Genomic DNA, 24,991 nt, shown 5'->3' on the forward strand with positions numbered 1-24,991 from the left:
AGCAGCATCAACAGTTGCATACAAACAGTAAGTCTTTTTTTTTTTTACAAAGAACACCTCAGGAAAAAGGAGGATAAACTATGTGTAATTCTTAAGTTTGCAATAATGTGTATTGCATGTGTGTGTGTGTGTGTGTGTGTGTGTGTGTGTGTGTGTGTGTGTTTATACCCTGTTTCCCTGATAACAACCTTCCCAGATAATAAGCCCAGTTGGGCTTTTGAGCACATGTGCTAAAATAAGCCCTCCCCCCAAAATAAGCCCTCTCTGAAAATATTGAACCTCAGCAGCAGCCATGAGGTGAACATGCTTGCTGCCTCCTGCACCTCAAAAATAATAAGACCTCCACAAAAATATGGCCAAGTGCTTATTTCAGGGGTCAAAAGAAAATAAGACCCTGTCGAGGAAACACGGTATCTGTCTGTCTGTCTATCTATCATTTATCTATCTATCTATCTATCTATCTATCTATCTATCTATCTATCTATCTATCTATCTATCTATCTATCTATCTATCTATCTATCTATCTATCTATCTATCTATCTATCTATCTAGCTAGCTAGCTAGCTATCTAGCTATCTAGCTATCTAGCTATCTAGCTATCTAGCTATCTAGCTATCTAGCTATCTAGCTATCTAGCTATCTAGCTATCTAGCTATCTAGCTATCTAGCTATCTAGCTATCTAGCTATCTAGCTATCTAGCTATCATCTAGCTATCTAGCTATCTAGCTATTTATCTCTATCTCAAACATAAATGATTCTGAATTTTTAATAGATTTTTTTAAAAAGCAGAACAATATGGCTCATTCTACAATGGACAATAAAGTCAACAAGCCCTTTACTGAAAGAGTTTCTTTTTTCTGAGTGATGTGACCCTTATTATTCAAGTCTCTCTCCATCTAAGCAGCTCTCTCTGCTTATTTAGTCAGCTAGCTATCTCAGCAAAGCACAATACATTTGGTATGTAAAATGTTATTTTTGAGAAAGTGATGCCAATCTTTGAGCTGGCAGGTGATGCTTCCTAATGTGCTGCTTATTGCCAGTGTTTTCCGCGTCCAGTGGATTGATCACAGGCACCAGATGAGCAATCTGTTGTGAACAGGTTTGTGTTGCTTTCCTCTCTGTTCAGAAGAGATTTGCTTTCAAAACATCTGTGATGACCTGCTGTGTTAAGAAACAAGCTAGCTCTCTCCCTTCATCTGTTTTCTGCCTCTTTTGCGTTGTGGTAGTTACACAGGCGGCCTGGGGGCATGGTTAGAAAAGAAAGTCAATTCCAGACTGAAGAGATGCAATGAAGGAGAGCTATAGCAGTTGCGAAAAGGGAGAAAATCAAATAAGTGATGAAAAAAAGAACCTTGATTTTCTTTAAGCAATCATACCCATCAGAATCCACTGGAGCTGGACAGGCAATAAATGTAAATAAATAAAAATAAAATAAATACACTTACATTTTCTTTGCAGATGCCAAATTAGCATCTTAAGAAAGCTTTTATTTAATACCATCTCCTATATTAAGCTTTGTTCAAATTTATTTATTGGATTTTTCAGACAATAAGACCCTCCAGACATGATGTATTCTAGCTTTTGGGGAGAAAAACAAGAAAAAAAAATCTGTCTCTGCTTCCCAGCAATTTGCCTCCTTGCAGCAAACAGCAAACAGCCTGGTCAGTTTCAGCACAACCTGATTTAGCACAAGCAACTTATTGGTGGTTGGATCGACCTCCTGGAATACTGCCAATCAGCTCTTCTAGGCTGTGGGGATCACTGCCGCCAATCGCCATCATCACCACCCATAGCCATCACTGCCCATCACTGTTGCCATCCTTCGCGGCTGCCTCTTGCTGCCTCCATGCACCATTTTCAGCCTCTGTACATCCTATTTTCAGCCTCCACACATCCCATTTTTTGCTCGAATGGTGGCAGCAGTGATCGGCGACGATAGATGGCGGCGATCCCTGCCACTTGGAACAGGCCAAAAATGTACTCTATAACACACTCACTTTTTGGGGGGTGGGGGAAGTGTGTCTTATAGACCAAAAATACAGTACTTATTTATTTGAATTTATTGGTCACCCAACTCCAATTACGCATATTTACAAAATGTCTGGAATGCCTCTAATTACATTTCTGCTGTATAAAATTGCCTCACTCATCCCGAGCTCTCTGATGAATGTCTGAAATGACCCAATTTTATGGAATAGGTTGGATCACTGAATAAGTGAACAGAGAGAGCAATCAGGAGTTTACTAATGGAATTCAGTAGGAGAATATATGGAAGACCCATGGTGAGGCAGTGATTAGAACTTAGTATTGCAGGCTAACTCTGCTCACTGCCAGGAGTTCAATCCTGACTGGCTCAAGTTTGACTCAGCCTTTGGAGACAGGAGCTGACATCGCAACGGTACGATGTGCGATCTTGGAGCTCCGAGGTCGCAGTTGATACTTTTGCCACTGGATGGTTCTTTTGGACCTAAACCGTCCCGAAGAGATGGTGACAGGGAAGAGTACATCTTGCTGATCTCAGGGACATCGCAAAGTCCCTGTTTGATACAAGAGAATCTCTTCTTGCCAGTGACTGAAGTGCAGCCAAAAGCTGCTGAAGTTGGGACAGCTCTGCAACGGGAGGAAAGTGGAAAGAGAAAGTGTGTCCATCTGGTGAGGAAATTTTATTGTTATAAAAGCGACTGCCTCCCCTCAAAATCAAAGCTCAATTAAACTTGCAAAGAAAAGAAAATAAGTGGCAAAATTAAGCTATATTGGACAGTGTGCTATCCTTTTTTTTTTCCCCAATGAATGGAAGTTTTGCAAATATTTCCTACTTTTTAAAGTGAAAGTATTGGTTTTTCTTCTATTTCTTTTTTTACCTATGGATTAAATCTTTTTCTTTACTTTTATAATATTGGCTTGGATGGGTTTTTTCTCTGTATTTTGCTCCATTTAAGAATTTTGTTTCTTTTAAGCCTGGAATATAAAGAAGATATAAAAGGAATATAAAGAGGGTAGTAACGTCAGAGGGAAAAGAAGTTACACTGCCACTTGGAAGTTGGAGGTTGAGTCCTGGAAATATTGCTTTCTCTTTTTTCTCTTTGATCATTTTGACTTTGCAGTTCAAAGGCTCCAGCTTGTTTACAGAAGAGATAAGGAGAAGAGCATGGGCTGTTTCTATAGGTGCTCTTTGGATGCTTCTTTGGCAGCTGGAGAGAAGTGAAAACAAAACCTTGTTTTGAAACTAGAGTGGCAGTGTTTACTAGTTGGAAGTATGGCACAACACCAAAAAGAAACCACAACATTACAACAGATTATGCTTGAAATTCAAAAATTATTAGAAACAATAGAGAGAATTGAGAAAAGATTGGAAAGTATAGATTGTAATGCAGTAAAATTTGATGGAAAAATTGAAGATATCCAGCAAATGGAAAAAGTGGAGGTTAGAATCCTAAAAACCCAAGGGAAAAATGAACAAAGAGGCAAGATAATTGAGGATACTGACAGTGAACTGAGTGTGGTTGGAGATGGAAAGAGTGGAATGTGGAAAGGGAAGATAGATGCAAAGGCGCTCTACCACAGATTTCAAGGTATACCAGAAGAAAAAAGAGAAGAATTGATGGATTCAAGGAAAGAAACTTTGACAAAATCACTACTGATAACCAAAGATAAGCTGATTAAAGAAGCTGATGGAGGGTCTCGAGATTTTACAAGATATGTAAAAAGCAACAAGTTGTGAAGAGAAGTCCACACAAATTTGATTAAGGAAATAACCAGAAGACTAATTCCACAAATGGCAAAAGACATAAGACTGCACTATTACTGGAAAGACACAGGTTGAGATATGAAAACTAATAACAAAATATTAGTCAAATTTAGTTAAAATTAGAGTATTATGTTAAAAATGAAGTGATAATGGATATAGTTAGATAAGAGGATCATAGAAGAGATTTGCCACACTTCAGTTGATGATGGATTGAGATTTAGCAGATTAAAAAAGGAGATTGTATAACAAACAGCTGAATATCTTTTCATAATGAAGGCAGTCCAATAATGAAGAAATGCACAGAGATCAAAAGTCCATACAGAAGATACTCTCCATTCAGAAGCATTTTTTTAGAATCCAACAGAAGAAACAACCTTCAAGGGAAGGAAAAGGAATGAATGAATGGTGAATGGAAAACAGGATGATGGCTCCTTCATGGATAAGGAAAAGGTAGTTGCACCATGCAAGAAGACAAATAATGACCACGTGTGATTTAATAGCAGGATGAGCTGAAACTGAGAAGTGTGTTAGTAGCCAGAAAATGGGTTAGGAATGTAATTGAACAGCTTCTAATACTTTGCAAGGCTGCTAACGTCTCATTTTTGCTAATATTTGGAGGACATTAATATTTCAAAGAACATCCTTGAAAATAATCTCATCATGAACTTTGATAATCTTGGAAGGAAACTCAAAGAACTGAAGATTCTGTTAGTTCTCTCATTCATCTTTCTGATTCCCGGGAAAGAGCTGAAACTGGAAAGAAGAGTATTATAGGTGATTGGCTGCCTTTGCAAATAGTGTTAACCAAAGTCATTTGGTTTCTGGAACCAGGGTTTGAGTAATGGGAGATATTTAGATGATGGACTGTTGCTGGCTAGTAAAAGATATTTGACCGAATTAAAGCAGTTAATCAGGAGGATTCGGTGTAAAAGAATACAATTTCAATCTGATAATAGGAAGAAAAAATGAGTAAAATATTATATTATCTACATCACCCATTGCTCCATGTCCTTTGGCAAAAAGCTGGGGAAGAAAATAATTGTACAATTATAATGAATCTCACACATCAGAGGATTAATGTATTTTTAAATTTCAAAACAGCACACAATGTTTTGTTTCACTCTTTTAAAATAACACTGAATAGCTTCCTTTTAAAGAAAAATAAAGATACTAGTGATCAATCCACACCAGAGGTGGTATTCAGCCAGTTCTCGCCGGTTCAGGTGAACTAGTAGTGGCGGCTGCAGGAGACTCCACCCACCCACCTGACATAATGTGCGAGCACTGCGCATGCACAGAAGATGTGCACAAACTCACATTTGCGAACCGATAGGGAAAGCAAGTGAATCCCACTGCTGATCCACACCATTTCTTGTGTATACAAGAAACAGAACCAAGAATCAGGGATGTCTCATGAGGTGAGGGAGTAGATGTCAAAAAAGAAAAAGAAAGAAAAAGAGTAAAGGTGGCCTCTTTTTTATGTGCATTGTGCACCCCATTTTAAAGAAAAGAGTAGGATGTCAACTGCAGTCCCATCCACCATCTTAGATTTTTTTAAAACCAATACATGGGTGCTCCTGGCCAGTATCCATATAACAATGCAATGAATCTGGAGGTCCAGTGATCTTCTGGCTTCTTCTTCTTCTTTTTTTTAATCAACAGCAGCTCCCTGTACTGCAAAACCAATTGTGGACAAAGTTGCACATGCAAAAGTTGCTATTCAAAGGATAGGTCTGTCTGAGTTTGTAATATGCATTTGAAGTCTGACAAATGGGCAGAAGTGGCAGGTACATTTAATAAATGGCAGGTGCACTCAATAAATAATGAAATACTAAATTATTATCCTTAATTACTAAGGCTAGACTGAAATCTTTCTTCCTGTTTTTCAGGTACTTTCCAGCCACACAAAAGGGTCTTCTCTTTTTATCTTGAGAATTTCTGTTAAATATCTCTCATTTCCTTCTTTTAAAACACATTTCATTGCTGGAAATGGAAGAGGGCGAGAATGTTTTCTCTTAGCTATCTTTCCATCATTCTGAAGTCTGACTGTCCACATTTTTCAGACTGAAAACTCCTTGGAAACAGGTTTTTTGGAGAGATTTAGTGATTTAGTGTGAAGAACTAGGAAGCTGCAGACATTGCAGAGATCTCAAACACAGATAACCAGCCAACGTAGCCACCTTGTAAGTAAATAAGTGCAAGAGCACCAAATTTCATCAAAATAATTTATTTCCCCCAAAGGAATTTCAAAAGGAATTTCCTTGTCTTCAAACTGATAGGAATTAGGTGAGCCCATTTTAATTGCTTTAGGGTATGACTCACCTTTTACATAATACATTTTAATTTTTATTACCTGCTGTTTTTAATTGTTTTTGTTAGCTACAGTATGTCATGTGTTGGGGAGACAGTCATATATATTGAAATAATAAGTAGGTACGGTAAATAAATACAGATCCAGTAAGATGAAGTGGCTAGACACCAGGAGACCATAAGCTCCTCTCGCTCCTTAAATACAATTGCAACAGTGTGACTTTGGGCCAGTCTCTGTCTGTCAGCCCTAAAAAGCAGGCAATGGACCACCAATTCCAGAAAATCTAGCCAAGAAAACTTCAGGGATAGATGGTCACCAGAAACAAAACCTTGCTTGAAAGCACCCAAATAAATACAACAGAAGGATATTTATTCTATCTATCTATCTGTCTTTCTTTCTTTCTTTCTTTCTTTCTTTCTTTCTTTCTTTCTTTCTTTCTTTCTTTCTTTCTTTCTTTCTTTCTTTGGTTGAAATGTGCAACTGAGTATCATCAGCATATTTATTATTACTCCAAACTAACACATGAAATAACACTAACTCATTCAGTGCTTTCCTATAGACATATGGCATGCTGTCAATGTCTTCAGACCCTTATCTGCTTGTACAACTGATTCATAGCAAAACTGAACTTCCTATCCTAACCCCTTATAGGCAGTCCAGAACAATACTCCAATCGATGGTACCAGAAGCTTTTGAGAGAAGGGGTGAGGATGAAGGTCATCCAGTAAAGTGACCAATGTTTCAGTATCATCCTATGCTTGAATCCTGACTGTAAGAAATCCAGATAATACACTTCATCTAGAACTTTATGTATCCTACTACTTTCCCAACATCTTCCCTAAAAGGTGAAGGTTGGAGTTTTGGTAGATGTTTGCTTAAAGAGGTGAGTTAGAGAAAGAAATCTAATTAGTTTTCCACTCTTATAGAAGTCATAAGTGCTGATGAGCCTCATATTGTCCAGGAAAAAAAATACATGGCCATGGCAAAGGACTAATGACCAAATCACCCATTTTCAGATCTCTCACCAGATGCATCTAAACTAGATCCAATATGCAACCAGATATGAGGCATCCATCCCAGGACATCCCTCCCACCAGAGGACGGAGCCTGAAGTCTTATCTCCACAATGAGAGTCAAGAGATGACTCTGGAGCAGCAAGTCAAGTGTTCCACTAGCAGCATCTTTAACACATAAAGAGTATTAATACTCTTTATTAATTGTATTAATATTGATGTAATTAATATTAGAGCAATTAATACAAGTTTGGGAGGATAAATGCAACCATCTGGTATAGCATGTATGGGTATAATGGGAAGAAGAACATGGGAGGAGTATGCATGAAGATTTTTTTTAAAAATATCACAACCTATACATATATTTAAAAATAACTGGCATACTTCATATCCTACCAAAACTCTGCCAATATCTTGATACACTATTAAGACTGTTGAGCTAGTGCTAACCAGGAGAGGGAGTAGGAGAACTACATACTACAGGAGGAATCTTTTTAAGCAGCATTTGTTTTCTCTCCGGTACTTCTGGTCTCATCTTGGTGCCTGAGAAGTGAAAGCAGACAAGATTGAGTTGAATGAGAGTGACGCATGTGTGCCTGGCTGAGAGTGGGTGGGAAAAAGAGAAATGCCAGGCCTTTGCAGATAGCTCATCTGTACAAAAGTCCACGTTTCAATATGAGAAAAGCTGCGTTTGTTTCAGGTCATTCTAGGCAATTCTGCAGTTCAACAGTGAGATGTTCAGAAATTTTAGATTATGTGATGACTCCCACCCACCTTTTGAGGGGGGGGGGTGGAGTTGCAAAAGAACTGTTTTTATTGCTATTGCCTCTTTACTTTCTTGTTAAAGACACACTTTCTCTACAGCAAACTTTTTTTTTCATTTTCTTTGTGACTAGCTAAATGTTTTGAAAAAGTTTAAAAAGTAGATTAACAATGGTTGCAACTCAAAACAAAGATAATTTAAGTAATATTTCTCAACCTCCAGAACGTTAAGATTTGGGGTTTCAACTTGCAGAATTCTGGGAATTGAAGTCCACACATCTTAAAGTTGTTATGGTGGAGTAACACTGGGCTAAAACCGGCTCCATGAGGAAGAAGGACTGGCAGCGTTAAAGAGTGCTTAATATTTGCAGTTACAAACTGCATCCTATAATTGTGTGGATTGAAGGAATGAAGTTTATGTTTGTCTTGTGTCGCAACTGTTGGAGAAATTTCCTGATAGTTAGAACAGTTACTGTACCACAGTAGACAAAATAAAGTGTGGATTTTTAAAGAATGCCAGTAGAATTTCTTTTTTGCTCCCTATAAACTATTACAGTCCATTGCTCTTGGCATCTGCTGTGTTTTTGACTGAATTCTTCTTGCAATAAATTTTAGGCAGCCTGTTTGAAGGAAGATGGGTCTGAATGCTGTGGTCTATCCAGTGGATGAAGCTAACCTGAGGCTCACATGAGGATAGCTGAGAACCAAGTCCACAGTGTAGAATGTCCAGAACCTTGAGAGGTACTGAAGGATCACTTTATCAAATATCAATGATCATACATATGCTTTCTTCTTGCTTAAATCCAAATAATAGAATAACAGAGCTGGAAGGGACTTTGGAGGTCTTCAACCCCCTGCTGAGGCAGGAAACCCTTTATCATATCAGACAAATGGCTATCCAACATCCCCTTTAAAATTTCCAGAGTTGGAGCATTCACAACTTCTGGAGGCAAGCTGTTCCATTGATTAATTGTTCTAACTGTCAGGAAATTTCTCCTAAGTTGTTTCTCTCCTTGATTAGTTTCCACCCATTGCTTCTTGTCCTGCCCTCAGGTGCTTTGGAGAATCGCTTGACTCCCTCTTCTTTGTGGAAACCCCTGAGATATTAGAACACTGTTATCATGTCTCCCCTAGTCCTTCTTTTCATCAAACCAGACATACCCAAGTCCAGCAATTGGATATATGTTTATATGTTTTAGTATCCATTTCCCTCATCATCTTTGTTGCTCTTCTCTGCAGTCTTTCTAGAGTCTCAACATCTTTTTTACATCATGGTGATCAAAACTGGATGCAGTATTCCAAGTGTGGCCTTACCAAGACATTATAAAGTGGTATTAACACTTCATGTGATCTTAATTCTATCCCTCTGTTAATGCAGCCTAGAACTGTGTTGGCTTTTTTGGGAACTGCAGCACATTGCTGGCTCATATTTAAGTAATTGTCTACTCCAAGATCCCTCTCACAGTTACTACTATTGAGCAAGGTACCACCTATACTTTACCTGCCCATTTGGTTTTTCTTGCCTAAATGTAGAATCTTACTTTTTTCACGATTGAATTTCATTTTGTTAGATAGTGCCCATCATTCAAGTCTGTCAAGATCCTTCTATATCTTAAGTCTATCTTCTGGAGTGTGGGTATTCCTGCTGGGTTTTGTCTGAAAATTTGATGAGTTCCCTTCTATTTCCTTATCCAAATCATTGATGAAGATGTTGAAAAATACTGTGCCTAAAACAATATCCCACTGCATACTTCCTTCCATGTAGATGCAGTTCCATTGAAGGCTATGTGTTGAGTGTGATTGGTCGGCCAGTTATGAATCCATCTGGTGGATGGATCCCACATTTTTCTATCTTATCAAGTAGTAGGTTGTTGTCTACTTTATCAAATGCCTTACTGAAATTCACATAGATTATATCCACAACATTCCTCTGGTCCACTAATTTGGGACCAAAGGAATGTAAGTCAAATCTCTTTTACTTCTAACTTGACTCTTGGTTCTTTCTTGAGTGCATCTCTGTGGTTTTCTTGCTGAGAAGATAGAAGGAATTTGCCATCATCTGCTTCAGATTATTTTTGATTTTTTTTAGTCTAGCCTATAACCTTGGAATTTCCTAGTTTTTCACCCAAGTCCTAACCAAGCTTGACCATGCTTAGCTTTAGAGTCCAGACAAAGAATAGGGGTTGATGCATTCTATGCCTACGCAATTTCTCCCCATTTATTTTGATTCGTTGCAATCTATAGCCCAGTAAGCAAAAGCATGTGGGGGAATCTGAAACAATGGAAGAACTCTTACCATTTGCATTCTAAATTGGTCCACTCCATTTAAAGAACATGGAACGCCAGCCTCCATTTAAAGAGGCCCTGAAAAAAGCCAGTTTACTATTAAGGCTGGAAAGAGGCACAGAAAACCCATTTTGCTGATGCCTGATGGATTTTTGCAGCCCAATTATGATGACCCTTATGGCAAAATGCAATTATAATGTCTTTTAACGCAAATGAATTTAAGGAGCCACCATAACCCAGTACATTTCAGTCAAGGAATGTGTTTTCAGGATCAGAACTGGGTTCTGATTGGCCTTTTTGTATAACTTCTCATTCTTGTTTTCTTGTCAGATTTTCAAGAACCTGTTGAAGGGACTAGTGACAAGGCAAGGGTGGTTAATCTTTATTTATTTGTTTTTGTTTATTTATTGAATTTATCTTATTGAATGAATCTTACTGAACAAGTAGGGATCAGACATCCTTGCCAATCTTTGGAAATTCTATCTTGCCTTCCCTCTATCCATAAAGTAAAAAAGATGAAACAACAAGCTTAGACGCCATCAGATGCTAGGAAAGAAGATTGCTCTCCTTTATGCCTTGCTTAGGTTGGTGGTGTTAGTATTCTTGCTTGTCCTTTTATTATATATACATATTATTAACTGAGCAACAAGAATAATTTACACCGATGTGCCATCTTAGTGCACAATGTCTTTTTTAACCGGCTGCTTTTGATTTATAGAATATGAAATGTAATTTCCTGAGAGAGAGCTTTTTCACATTAATTGGTATAATTATCTTTCTTTGTTGTATATATTTCCCCACTGTAAGCGCTTTGCTTTCAGTTCTTTGAGGAATCTTTCAGTAATTTCCATTTATTCTGGATGTCTCATTCATAGATGAAGAGGTTTTGTTTTGTGGAATTTTGAGTGGAGGCAAATGGATGCTGTCTGATTTCACCCAGTTTTGACACCCCTCCCCTGGCCACCTCCAGATTTGCGGCAATGCTACTTTGAAGTAATAAAGGTCCACAAATTTCTTATAAATCTTAATAATGCCAGTATGTTTTCTCTTTAAGGCTCTCAATATTTACATAAATGGTAAACCATCAAATTCTGATAACAGTAACAGTCTTTGGTAGCTTGTTCAGGTAGTTCTCAACTTTCAACAGTCTTAGTGTCCATTTGAAGTTACAATGACACTGAGAAAAAGTGACTTACGACCATTTTCACACTTATGATTTATCACGTGATTTACATTCAGATATTTGACAACTGATTCACATTTATGATGATTACTGGGGTCATGGGATCCCCTTTTGCAACCTTCTGACAAGCAAAGTCAATGGGGTAGCCAGATTCACTTAACAACCATGTTAATAATTTGCAGGGATTCACTTAATAGATATGGCAAGAAAAATCGTAAAATGGGGCAAAACCCATTTAACAAATTTTTCACTTAGCAACATAAAGTTTGGACTCAATTGTGGTCATAGGTTGAGGACTACCAGTAGTTTCTATAAGTCACTAGAATCTGGAAGTTGGTGTTGGGATATTTTCCCGGTTTCAGTCAGAAGCAATATTGCTTTTTGATTGATTGTTTGTTTGTTTAATTATGTGCCATTAAGTGTCTTCAACGCCTAGCAAGGTCATCAATAGATTTTCTTGATGAATACTAAATAAGCAATATTGAAAAGCCCCACCATTGTTTGGATTTGGGAACAGGTTGGGGGTGGGATAGAGATGCATAAAGACCTTGATTTCAGATTAGAATTACCTTCTATCTTATCTCTCTCACCAAGCTTATATATTTGCAAATAATTATGTACCAAAATTGTATCTCAATCTAATAGTATTTATGTAAAGAATCTCCTTCCTTCCTTCTCTCCCTTCAGCTACAAAAAAATGGTCCTTGATATTCTCCTAGCATTCAGGGAATAAGAAATAGAAAACAATCTGATCATACTCTCGGGAAATAGACATGACTAGTATGCTTGACTTAATAAATCATTCCTCATGAATTATGTCAGTTTTCTGCCAACTATGGTGATTGTAGCCAAACTGACTTGCAGTCTAGTGAAAAATGGCATGATTTTTCCTAGGTTTATTTCTGTGGATAAATGGATAAATATACCGGTAATTTTACTTCTCACCGCCACTAGAACAAAATTATAAACTTAGTGCTTTTATATGGAAGTGATCTCTTCCCTTGTTAGATCTTTCCCTAGTACTTTAAAATTTTGGGCATTCATTGGGAATAGGTATTATATTCTTATGATTCTTGATGAATGTATTCTATTTTATTTTTCTTTATGTACACTGAGAGCATATGCACCAAAGACAAATTCCTTGTGTATCCAATCCCACTTGGCCAATAAAGAATTCTATTCTATTCTATTCTATTCTATTCTATTCTATTCTATTCTATTCTATTCTATTCTATTCTACTCTACTCTACTCTACTCTACTCTACTCTACTCTACTCTACTCTACTCTACTCTACTCTACTCTATTCTGATCTTGAAACTGTGCTGTCACTTAATCCAGGTCTCTCTCTGGGAAAGCCCTGTGTTGCTAAAACTCTTCCCCAAGATTCATGGTAGCTACACCTTAGAATATCAAGATATCTCTAGTAGGTTAGAAAGTTATAGCCTTGGCTTAGCAAGATTCTGTCTATTAAGGTAAAGGTAAAGGTTCCCCTCGCACATATGTGCTAATCGTTCTCGACTCTAGGGGGTGGTGCTCATCTCCGTTTCAAAGCTGAAGAGCCAGTGCTCTCCAAAGACATCTCCGTAGTCATGTGGCTGGCATGATTAAACACCGAAGGCACATGGAATGCTGTTACCTTCCTACCAAAGGTGGTTCCTATTTTTCTACTTGCATTTTTACATGCTTTGGAACTGCTAGGTTGGCAGAAGCTGGGACAAGTAACGGGAGCTCACTCCATTACATCGCACTATGGATTCGAACTGCCGAAATGGCAATCTTTCTGATCAACAAGCTCAGCGTCTTAGCCACTGAGCCACCATGTCCCTATTCTGTCCATTTGATATCAGCAAATAAAAGATTGAACTTGACTAGGGCTTGGGCCTGACAATCAAACACAACTGAACAGGAAAGAAATAGAGGCATACAGCCCTGTGCCTATTTACATCATAATAGTTTCCTTTGTCACAAGGGCTATTAGTGATTTCTTATTCTTTTTTTTTGTATGTACACAACTTCCCTTCCTTCCCCTTCCCTCCGATTTCCTAACTTTATATCCCAACTTCCTTATATGGAAGTGCCACGTAACTGTTTATTTTCTTTACCAGAATGCAAGCAATTTATCATTTCATCACAGTAACTGTCGTGTAATTGCTCAGTAATGGCAGAACTAATAGTGCTGGAACACATCCTGTTTGCATGCATTTTAGAAGATCTGTTTAGCAGAAGAGCAAAAACATGTTTTTTTGTTGTTAATTGAAGGCCTCATTCATCAGTCTATTCTCGCTCATCTGTGGAAGAGACATCCCAAAAGAGACTAAATAATTTTCCTTATGAGGAAATCTTATCCTGTTTAGATCAAATAAGACTGAACATAAGAGAGATGTATAGAAAAAGAAGATGTAGAAGAAAAAAATTGGTCCTTCTCTCAATATTTAGAAGCAAGTCATCCAAGAGAATGAATAATGGTGCAATAATCAGGACCTCTTCACCATCACAAGTTAAATATTCAACCAAGGATGTATTGGTGGATTTGATGGAAACTAATCAAGGAGAAAACCAATCTAGAAATAAGGATAAAATCCCTGACAGATAGAACAATAATGAGTGGAACAGCCTTTCTCCAGAAGTTGTTTCCATCACTGGAGGTTTTTAAGAAGAGACCGGACAGCCACTTGTCTGGAATGATATAGGGTCTCCTGCTTGAGCAGAGGGTTGGACTAGAAAGCTTCCAAGGTTTCTTCCAACTCTGTTATTCTGTTCTGCTTTGAAAGGTATTTAGACCAAATAATGGAGAATAAATCTAATGTTCTTTACTAGACAGGCTCTATATAACTTTCATTGCTGGTGGCAGAATGGCCGGGAACATTTTTATTTATTTTTAAACATGTTTGTATGCTGTCCCAAAGATGCTTTTTTCAAGAAGCAACTGGACTTTCTGGGGTTTTTTTGAAGACGTTTCACTGCTCATCCAAGAAGCTTCTTCAGCTCTGACTGGATGGTGGGGGCTGAAGAAGCTTCTTGGATGACAAGCGAAGTGTCTTCAAAGAAAAATGAGAAAGGTCAGTTGCCTCTTGTAAAAGGCATCTTTGGGACAACCATGACCTGGATGACTGAGAATTTCCATAGACACATTTCTTTGCTGCAACATTAAAAAAATAAGTTGGCATCTTGCCTAAAACATGATATAAAACAACTCCTATATAAAAATTAAAAATACAACCACTCTACAAGAATAGAAAAAGAATAAAAGATAGCAGCAACAGCTCAAATCAGGAGAAGGATCTCTGAAAAAATCAACCTTAAGAAGCTTGTGGAACAAAAGGGAAAACTAGCCTGATTTCCACATGGAGGGTACCCCAAAATATCAGTGCTAAAGCAGAAAAGTAGCACTCCTTTGCCTCAGTATCCCACATCTCTTGTGGGATTGGAAATAATTGTTTCTTGTTAGATCTACTTGGACAGAATGAACTTGACTGGAGAAGAATCCGGAAGTTTTCCAAGTGACAAACCATAAAGGTCAAAACCATTCCCTTAAATTGGATCAGAAACCCACTGGAAATAAGTTCAGGGTCTTCCATTAGCATAGGTTGGCATTTGGTCTAATGCTGCATGGCTCTTCAAATGTTCTTAGGAAGGTCAAGATACAATTAGCTACAGAGTCTTCTGTAATATAAGCAGTTGAAAGACTATCATAAGGATACGGTGTTGGACTTCTTATGCCTTTGGGTTGATCCAGGACGTTCTTATACTCATGTACATTGTTGGAAAGACATTTTTTTTTAAAAAACACCTGAATTTCCATTGCGTTTTATTTTGGGAGGATATGAGTGAGATGCCTTCCTAATATTTGCAGCTAGAATGCTAATGATCTGAGCCAAACAGAAACAAAAGTAAGAAAAGCCAGCAGGAATGAGACAGAGCTAAGAGAAAATTGCTTATCACCATGAACCAGGAAAGGGCTATGCAGAAAAAGAATATATAAAACAAAATATATCTAGTAAAGAACACTTTTTTCCCTTTTTGGTTCAGCCGCTGCAAGCACTAGATGGCATTTTATGCAGATTAGCAATGTCATTGGTATGAGAGATACCATCACACTGGGTAGCAATCTCTCCCTCCTTCCCTGCCTCCCACCCCCCTTCCCTCCCTCTCTCTCTTCTCTCTCTGCTCAAAGCTAAATTGCCTTGGAAATGAAATGATTTTTTTTTCCAGATAGGATTTGGAATTATCTGTATAGGAGTAGAACCTGTCATTGTCAGAGAAAACCTTGAGTTTTCCTGTAAACAGAAATATCATTGTGGAAGATGTAATCCAGCCCAGGTTCTGCTGAAAGTAGACATTAAGAAGTTTTTTTTTGATCCTGAATGTCCACTTTAAAAAAAACCACTTGGATGAATTTGTTTGAGAATTCTAAGACTAAATGGAGTAGTTTGAATTCCAGGAATAAATCCAATGTCACCATTGTGATAGAGATATGCAACACAAAGTATAGGTATAGCCATTCTCAGAATGTATAAACATTTCCAGTGGGAAATATTTAGAGAAGCTTGACTGGAATATATGGACAAAAACATTAACATCAGAGGTGGGTTCCTACCAGTTCGCACCTATTCGGTAGAACCGGTTCGTCAAATCTACCAAACCAGTTAGAAGAGGTTCCACCAGTGGACCCGGAAAGCAGGCCACACCTACAGAAGAGGTTCCCAAATTTTTTGAAACCCACCACTGGTCCTTGGATATGATTATTCTACACTATCATGCTCATATTTATAAAACTCAGTGCCTCTGTGAAATGTAAGCATGACTACTGCGTTTGTGGTGCAATCAGAACATTGTGTGTGTTGAAGTTGTTTTAACACAAACCAAAGATGCCTTTTAAAAAACAAGTTTACATCATATTCTTATGCATGCCAGTGCTGTGTGTCAGGTAATTTAAGGTGGTTCTGACAAATGTCGTCGGCATCTTCATATCTGGTCACATGGGCAGCAAGCCACTCCCACAAAGGAGACCACACCCACAGAGTAGGTTCGAACAATTTTTGAAACCCACCACTGATTAACATAAATAGTTCCCTATCCACTTTGGTTTTGGATGCCCACCATCCATTCAAGCCATACCTAATATTTGTTTTTGGCCTTTTGGCCTTTTGACACTTTCTTCTGCTTTTTTAAAAAAGCATCCTCACCCTATTGAAATCTAAGATTGAAACATAACACTCAGGCAGTTTGGATGTGCCATCTTTCCTTTTATGGAGCACACCAAATTGCAATAGATAGTGCAATTCTGTAACAGTTAACCTAGTTTCTACATGAGCTCAGATACTTATAATCTTGGGTCCTAAATCAAATGGAAGCCAATACACACAGTTAAATCCAGACTTTCTACTACTTTCTAGATGCAAACATTTGCATCTAGTGCCCTTTAAACAATATTAGCTGGGAGACAGGGGTTTATCCAGCATCCTGGCAGGCTGACACCTTGGATGACAAATATCTGAATAGGAGTCTTCAAGGAAAGATATAGATGTCCTCTGAGCCCCTGTGTCACTGGTCTTATCTGTCTTTATCTGGATAAGCCGGCCAAAGTCAGTTTGGGCAAGAATATGCTCCTTCATCCAGGAAGGAAAAAAAACATCAACAAAATTAAATAACACAAACTATTTTGAAAGTTTTATTTTGAAAGAACAGAATGGTAAATCAGTGATATTATGTGAACCTATTTGAGGAGCAAAAGTGTAGGTCACAATGCAATGGACATGAGGGTGAAATCACAGCTGATATTAGTGAAAACAAGTCACACTTCCAGTGCTCCTCTAAGTATGGAACTACATTAAGATAATATACTATTGTGTTTAGAATTTGCCCTTGGGAGACAAAGAATCTGTTGAGCAGTGAGAGAAAACAGTCAAAATTAAATAGTAAACCTATTTTTGGACTTCTGCCTGCAGCTGATTGAATGCAGCATATTTGAATGTTTTTCCACTTAACCTCCTCCCCATCCAAATTACCATGTCTGGGAAAATGATTTAGCAGCTTTTCTTTCTCCATGTATATATTTTTTTGTCTCTAGTACAAAGAGAGAAAAGAAGAAAGTGCAGCACTGAACTCTTGCACTCTTTGAAATATGCGTGTAAATAAGCTGGATCATTATGACATCTCAGTATCAAATAAAAACAAAGAAGCTAAGGCCAGTGAAGACAGGTGGCTGTCTATTTGTTAAAATATTGTCCTTCTGGAAAGCTATACCACTTGAATGTTCTTTATGTTCTTATTGAGATAAGGATGGCACTCTAACTTTTTTCACTGTTTGGAATCCTGGGTGAAACCCAGGCTATTAAAATGAGACTTCAGTTCTAAGCCCAATCGTTGAGACACTTTAGATGCAAACCAATGTGCTTTCTATTGCAGTCAGTGAGAATTTTGATGAAAGGCATATGGAAGGTAGTGTATTGGAAAGCGTGCTCAAGCCATTTATACTTATTGGCATGTAGCAAGTCTCATTCACAAGCTGTATATTATAGAGCTGTGCTTCAATTTAAAAGAAGCCAAGCTTAATTTTTCATTTAAAAGAGAATCATGGCCAAATACCTGGTAACAATAATAGGTTGCCATGAATCATAACTAAAACGGAATAAAAACCAAAAAGACTATCTGTTGTCCATTTCATATATAAAAATTTTCTTAACACTGTTGTAATTTAAAATGATATTGGCAATATCTCTGCTTACCTTTTAAATTTGTATTTGTGTGAACTTTGCTTGCCAGATGATATTTTGATTTGGTAAATAGGTTTTTCCAATAAGGCAGTATCCTTAAAATTTGATATTCCAATAAGGCCCTCAAGATCTGGTTATATGATCAGGCCTTGGACTTCGCTAGAACTGGGGAATTATCTATATGGCTCTATTGTTGAAGGAGCCATTGCTTCTTTTCTCTTCTCTTATAGGTTGTATGTTAGGTTTTTAGAATATTTATTATCATGTATAGTTGTAATTCCTCTGTGTGTGTGTGTGTGTGTGTGTGTTTATCTCTCTAACTCTCACTATCTCTCTCTCTCTCTCTCTCATCTATTCATCCATCCATCCATCTCATATACTGCTATATAATGCTAATCATTGAGGTTTGTTCTGTATCTTTCTGAAAGGTCCAGAAGCAAAAGCTTTAATTGCTATTTTTTTATATAGTTGTTCACATTTATTAAAGACAGTCTTCTGATTCTCCTTTAATAAAATTATTACTGTGTGAACAAGATAACATTAAGATCATTTAGTGGAAAACTCAGAGGGAGCTTAAAATAAACAGGCCGGACAGGATAGGAGTAAAAGTATGCACAACTTCTTAAGGAATTATTTCTCAGCTTCAGTTGGTGCCAAGATGCCACAATAATTTTCAGGGAAATTCGGGTATGGCTGGGGCTTTGCATTTCATTTTGAAATGCTCCTTTCAAAGAAAGTAGGTTGTCAAGCTGTTGAAAAGATTGTGAAGCTCAATAAAATAACATCTATTTAGATGAAGGTTTATGTGTTTTAAAGAAAGAGGGTTTTACGTCCCCCATTCTAATTTCCTTCATGCAGTAAATCAAGCAAATAAGAGTCTGTGTCAGAAATAATACTTTTAAATCCTTATCTAGGAACAAAGCTAGAGGAGAGAAAGAGAAAAAGCCAAGATATAAACATATTGCAGATTTTATCTTCCCCCATTTTCACCTTCCCATCAAGTGCTGAAGTGCAAAATTGAACCATTTATTTATTCTGTGTATTTGATTTATTTCCTGCTTTTCTACCCGAACAAGTATTGAAGGAGAAAAACAACATTAAAAAAAAAGAACCAGAACCCAAAATGTTAATACAGAAATTAACCTGAATAGAACCCAAAGTAAGTATAAACAAATCAGTCCCTCTGGGCTTGTCTCAGAACTATGTTGATTTAATCATCAGTCTTTTCTATAAACCACATGAATTTTATGAAACATTCATGTTGGATGCCCCTCCCCCCCTCTGCATTTGTACATATAATCTAATTTAAGACATGCAACTTTCTCTAATCTATATTTAAAGACAAACAGACAAAATCTTTGGAGCATATGGAGGTGTTCATAAGTGCCTGTTTTCAACTCCTTAAACACCTTTTTGCTCAGGATTTCACTTTCAGTTTCAGGGACTTGTGCAATCTCCTGGAAAAGACACACAATGCCCTTAGAAAGATATGCAAGACATAACCTTGAGTCACAGATTCTCTTCTAACATCCCTTTTTGGGAGTGGGGGGTGGGGATGGAGTGGGGGAAAATTGGTTTAGCTGTAGGGTTCTGTGTGCTCATGCATATCCCACAGTGCAAAATTCCACCTTTGCCCTTCGTTTCTCAAGCAGGTAAAGCAAATGTTTTCAATTAGTGAGATTTTTATTGCTAAAAGCAATAGGACCCAGTTCATTTAACACAGGGAAATTAATTGAAATCTAAACAGTCGATTTATTGCTGGAAGATATATTGTTCATTTATGGCTAGGAGAGCTGTTATTGAAAGGCTTCGCCAACAATTAACAAAGATTTGATACTTTTAGATTATCTTTATTTAAGGCCTCAACATCTATTAGTTGAGCATAATTTAGGGATATGAAGTCCACCTCTTTTCTCTAGCTAGTTGGAGAAATGCCATGCTTGTTATCGCCAAGCAAGTATCAGGAAAGCAGTTAGGACAGGATAATGTTCATCCCGGTTGGAAAGCAATGGTCCAGGTAACTTTCATCACGTGGAATTGAAGAGGTCTACAGCAACAGGCAATGGACTGATGTCAAGCAATGTCATTCTGCATGATTAGGAAATAGGAATAAATAACAGGCGAGGTGGACCTTCTGAGTTCAATAATTATCTTTCTCTGTAAGGATTTTCATATGTTTCTTATTTGTCCATGCTTGAATTGAGGGACTCAAAGTTATTAAAAATATTGATGAGTTAGAGTAAGATTCTCAGGATGTGAAAATATATTCACTACTACTATTTCTACTTCTTTTACAAAGGTTACTCAAATAATAATGTAGAAAATAGTCACCAAATAATAAAATAAGTATCGTTTTGGGTTATTATATTAGTGAAGACTAAGCAAGCCTGAATGAAAATAACTCAGTCAACATTCTATGCAAACATATCCAGAATAAGCCCCACTAAACTCAATCCTATCATTCTTAACAAGTTAAGACTGTGTTTGTTAGTTCAGTGCTAGCTGAACTAAGCTAAAGATAGATTGTAGTTGATTAAGCACAAGTTTACAAAGAAAAAAATAAACAGAGAAAGAACAGCATTGGAAGCTTAATAAAATGTAGTTTCTAAGTCCCCAAATTGCATCCATTTTCAACAATAGCTGTTCATTCCTAAAGTGAATATCTGATAACTGTCTTAGGTTAATTCCCCCTCCCCCAATTACAAAGCATTGGCAAACACTGAAAAACCTTTCCATTCAAATCAACTAACACAGCAATTTGGTAACTATTTAATTAAGAATAAAACTATCTGCAGCTTTCTTCTGAGTTGGATTCAGCTGCAAATGTTTACTGATATCATCTGTTTCTAGGCATTAACAATTTCTTGTTGTTTAAATGCTTAAAAGCAATACATCTCACTCTGGAGTCCTCATAAAACCTCTAAAAAGTAGCATGTGGATTTCTTGTTAGTAGTGCAAAAATGTATACTTGACACAGTGATAACCTGTATGAATTTTCATCAAGACTAAAAGCAAACACTGTCCATCTAAACAGCTGCAAAAATTCATCCATCTGTACATAATATAGCATCATGCTGGAGAACAAGACAAGAAAATGTTTTGTGCCTAGCATCCAATTTAAATATTTGATACGGAAGCAAACTATCCTTTCAAATTTAATTATAAGGCTCAAGCTACAAACCCTTGTTTTGTTTTTGAAATTGTGATGCTTACTGTTATTCAGAACATGATTTTTAAAAGAAGCAAAACAAGATGAATAATATGGATAGACAAACATGTTTTCGCTTTATTCAGTTTTCCTTTTTACAGTCATAAATTCAGTTCATCCCCTTAACATCAACTAGAGATGTTTTCTTAAAAGAATGGCTTGCTTTAGCTTCATATGCATGTTGACAGTGATGTGCGGTGAAGCTTATGGCTGGTGAGGCAAAAAGAAAGAAAGCGGCTTTTGCCTGCCCCGCAGCAGCTATGTCTGAAATAGAGGCATCCAGAACCCCGTAGGTATGTCCGACCCAGCTGTGAGGCGCGGGATGCCTCTATGCCAGCCAGATCTGACCCTTGGGCGGTGGGGAGAACACTGCATTTTCAGTCCTGAGAGTTGCTCCAAAGCCTCCAGGGGCACCGGCTCCTTTGCAAAAAAATAAACTGAGCAGCAGGAGGGAAGGCGGTCCCTTGAGCCTGAAGTTTGCTCTAAGAACTGACTCCTCCCGGACTCGGCTCTCATGCGGTCTCTTCTGACAAGAGCGAGCCTCCCCCTTCTCCCCCACTTCTCTCTCCTCTGAAGCGCGCCCTCCGAAATAACCTGCCCAATGTAAGCATGCTCAACTGCAAAGCATGATTCGCTGCTCCCAGATCAGGAGGTGGGAGAATCACGTGCCTCCTTTGCATATGAAATTTTTCGCTTTTTAACCCTTGCTTAACTTAAAAGGCAAAAAATTCCTTATGCAAAGGAGGCCCATACATCTCTCGCCTCCTCCTATAGTTAAAACTAAGCAGACTCCAAGTCACTGTAACTTGGAGTCTGGCAGCAACTACCTTGACTTTAATTATTTTAAAAAAATTCTTTAAAATTCTTTCCTTTTCCTCAGAAGACAGGCCCCGCCTCCCCTGCCTCTAGTGACTGCATGTCCCTGCATGTTGATGTGTTTGTTTTTCTTAAGGTATGCATTTTGACGGCACATTTTCCTAACATATACTTTTTGTAAGCAACCTTCCTTAAAGGTGCTTTATATATTATTTCAATAAATACATACATTTTAGGCATACTTCCCCCTCCTATGTGCATTTGAGAAAATTGTACTACACAATTTGATAATTTTGGCTCCAAAAGGGAAATATTCTATTCTGGATATTTTTTTAAATAAACTGCTCCCTGTCTTTTAGTTTTCTTTTAACTGGCTTTTAAATAACAACACAATTTTTTTTCTTTTTCATTTGTTTTCTTTCTGTATTTTGGTCTATGATCACAAGTTAGTTAAACAAATATATTTGATTAGTTAGAGAAGTGCAAAATTTGGTAGAAGTAAAAAATGATAACTCAAAAAGTACACAGGAAAAAATACAACTTTCAATGTTTTCTTTTTCCCAAAGGAAAATTTGAGGTGCAACACTCATGAGTAGAATGCAAAGTTGCACTTAGCATAATTAAAAGGTGACTGAGCAATAGGACAGTATTTTTCAGATACTTACTTTTCATTGTATAATCTGGCCAATCAGCCTTCAGTTATACAACAGGCACAATTTTATGGGGCTTTTTCAGATGGCGATCCTTAGACAATCACAAGAAGGTTATAAGGTAGTTTAAAAATGTAGGTTTTTAACAGAGTTATGTATTTGCAACTGTTGTATTAGATAGTTTAATGAAACACACACACATTATTTGAGGTAGGATAACAGAACTGTCAGCCAGATCTCCAGCATGGGTTTTCCCTTTGATGTTTGCTTACTGTCGACTGCCATAGTAACGGGGAGGGGTGGGCATGGCATTAGGGTTTGGGAAGTGAGCTGGTATGAAGAAGGCCCATGTGAATAAAAAGGAAGATTTACTCTCACAAATTATTGTGCTGCTAAATGGAGTTGTTTACATCCAGTCAAGGCCAACCATCCTGGAACTCCAGATGGACAAAAACATCTGAAGATATGCCCCACATTGTTGCAGCAGATTTGAGGTTTGCACTCTACTTACGAAAGACCAGGACTCGAGACCACGAAGGTGTGAGAGAAACAGGTTTATTTGATGCATCGAGTTCAGCGTGCTCACACACCAAAATCTGAACTGCCTGGGCTCTGCCCAGGATGCTACTTTTATGCCGTGTTCCACACTGTGCATTCTCAAGGCGTTTCTATACACGAGACAAGCATGACATTTCGAAAAGGAGAAGTTCATTTGGAATGTTAGCTGTTTCACCTCTGTTCTATCTCTCACCCATGCCTGGCTTCCTGTGCCCCTCTTTTAGAGGGTCTTGCCACACTGTTCAACACTATTTTTAATACTTATGAGGAAGTCAGAAGTCAAAGTTGGAAGCTAAAAGTCAAAGTTAGAGAGAAAGTTCACTCAAGCTAAAGATCAAGCTAATATGAATTTATAAGGTCCATTCTATTGAGACCACCTAACCTGGCCAGCCACTGGTGGGTTTACCTGTGCACCCCCTCCTGCATCAACATGATATTTTGTAGGACAGGGATTGGACATTCAGCCTGGGTTCCTGGAGGGATGGATTTGGGGAAACTTTCAATGTGTAACTTTCGCGCCTTTTGGCTCAGATCTTGCTTTTCTTTCGCTGCTATCATTTCAAACTCAGTAAAAGTACCTCTTCTCTACTTCAATGGAGTCAGAAGTTTTCTTTCTTGGGTTTTGAACGGAGGCAGACCTAACAAGGACCTTCTTTCACAAGGGTAGAAAACTTGTAGGAAATGAAAAAGTGAGATTTTGGCACAGCATTGTAGGCCAGTATTAGCATTTTTCATCCTTGTGTCTACCTGTCAAGTGTGGCTTCTGTTCATAAATCACATGTCAATAGGTGTTAAAGGAAAAAGAATGCTACTGAGGAAAAAAAGAGTTGATCCAGTAAATGAGATACTTGAGATTGTGACATCCCACAATCTTGTGAATATAAATATAATATTTATTTATTTTCCACCATGCTTATAGGTAATTCAAGGCACAAACATACCTAATTCTCATTCCTCCCCCTATGTCAGGGGTGTCAAAATGGCAGCCCACAGGCCAGATGCATCACACGCAGGCCATGCCCACCTCAGCTCCATGACTTGGAAAAATGTTATGAAACATCATGCAATGGCAATGTGACACAGCGAGTTTGACACCTGTCTCCTATTTTCTCCACAACAGCAACCCTATGAGGTCAGTTGGATTGAGAGAATGTCTGGCTCAAAGTCACCCAACTGGCTTTCATGCCTAAAGTGGGACTGGAATTCATACCCAAGCTCTTAAAAAAATGCAGCACAGTTCTAAAGTTAGTAGATTTCTCTAGATCAGGGATCAGTAATGTCTGAACCTACTGTACTTGCTGAAAGACAATTCTCAGCCTCTCTCCACATTGGTTATGTTGTTTGGCTATTGAAAGCTGAAGTTCAGCAGTGTCTCAAAGGGCATAGGTTTCCCAATTCTTGAGCAGAGATTAACAGCTGCAAATCTCTATCTAATTCCATGCAGTCTTTGTTCAATTTCAAATCCATTAATCAACATTTAGATCAAATATGTGTCCACCTGTCCACCTGCTCCTTAGGTTAGACAGAAGAGGAAAATCACAACAGAAAAAAGGGGCAAAAGAAAAAAACATTGGGAAGAAGGTCAATGGTTATATCTCCACCCACCCAGAAGTTTGAACTTCTGTCCAAACTCAGAAGTTGTGGATGCTCCATTACAGGAGGCTTTCAAAAAGAGATTGACAACCATTTGCCTAAAATGATACAGGGTGTCCTGTTTAAGCAGGGGATTGGACTAGA

General features: G+C 37.9%; 1 long non-coding RNA gene across 2 annotated transcripts in view; it reads left to right on the forward strand.

The window, feature by feature from the left end:
• Positions 1-4,379: 4,379 nt before the first annotated feature.
• LOC148048051 (uncharacterized) overlaps positions 4,380-24,991 on the forward strand; it is a 33,796-nt gene continuing 13,184 nt past the window's right edge. The window contains exons 1-2 of one of the 2 annotated variants that reach the window (XR_015695780.1): positions 4,380-4,524; positions 8,452-8,577. This is a non-coding gene — a long non-coding RNA (uncharacterized LOC148048051). Of the gene's footprint in view, positions 4,525-6,757; positions 6,833-8,451; positions 8,578-24,991 lie in introns of those variants that run through there. The other variant, XR_015695781.1, reaches the window with a different exon arrangement.

The sequence above is a fragment of the Thamnophis sirtalis genome, unplaced genomic scaffold, assembly GCF_051295495.1.
Source record: "Thamnophis sirtalis isolate CommonGarterSnake01/CBP01778 unplaced genomic scaffold, rThaSir2_p1.2 scaffold_3, whole genome shotgun sequence".
Taxonomy (NCBI): Eukaryota; Metazoa; Chordata; class Lepidosauria; order Squamata; family Natricidae; genus Thamnophis; species Thamnophis sirtalis.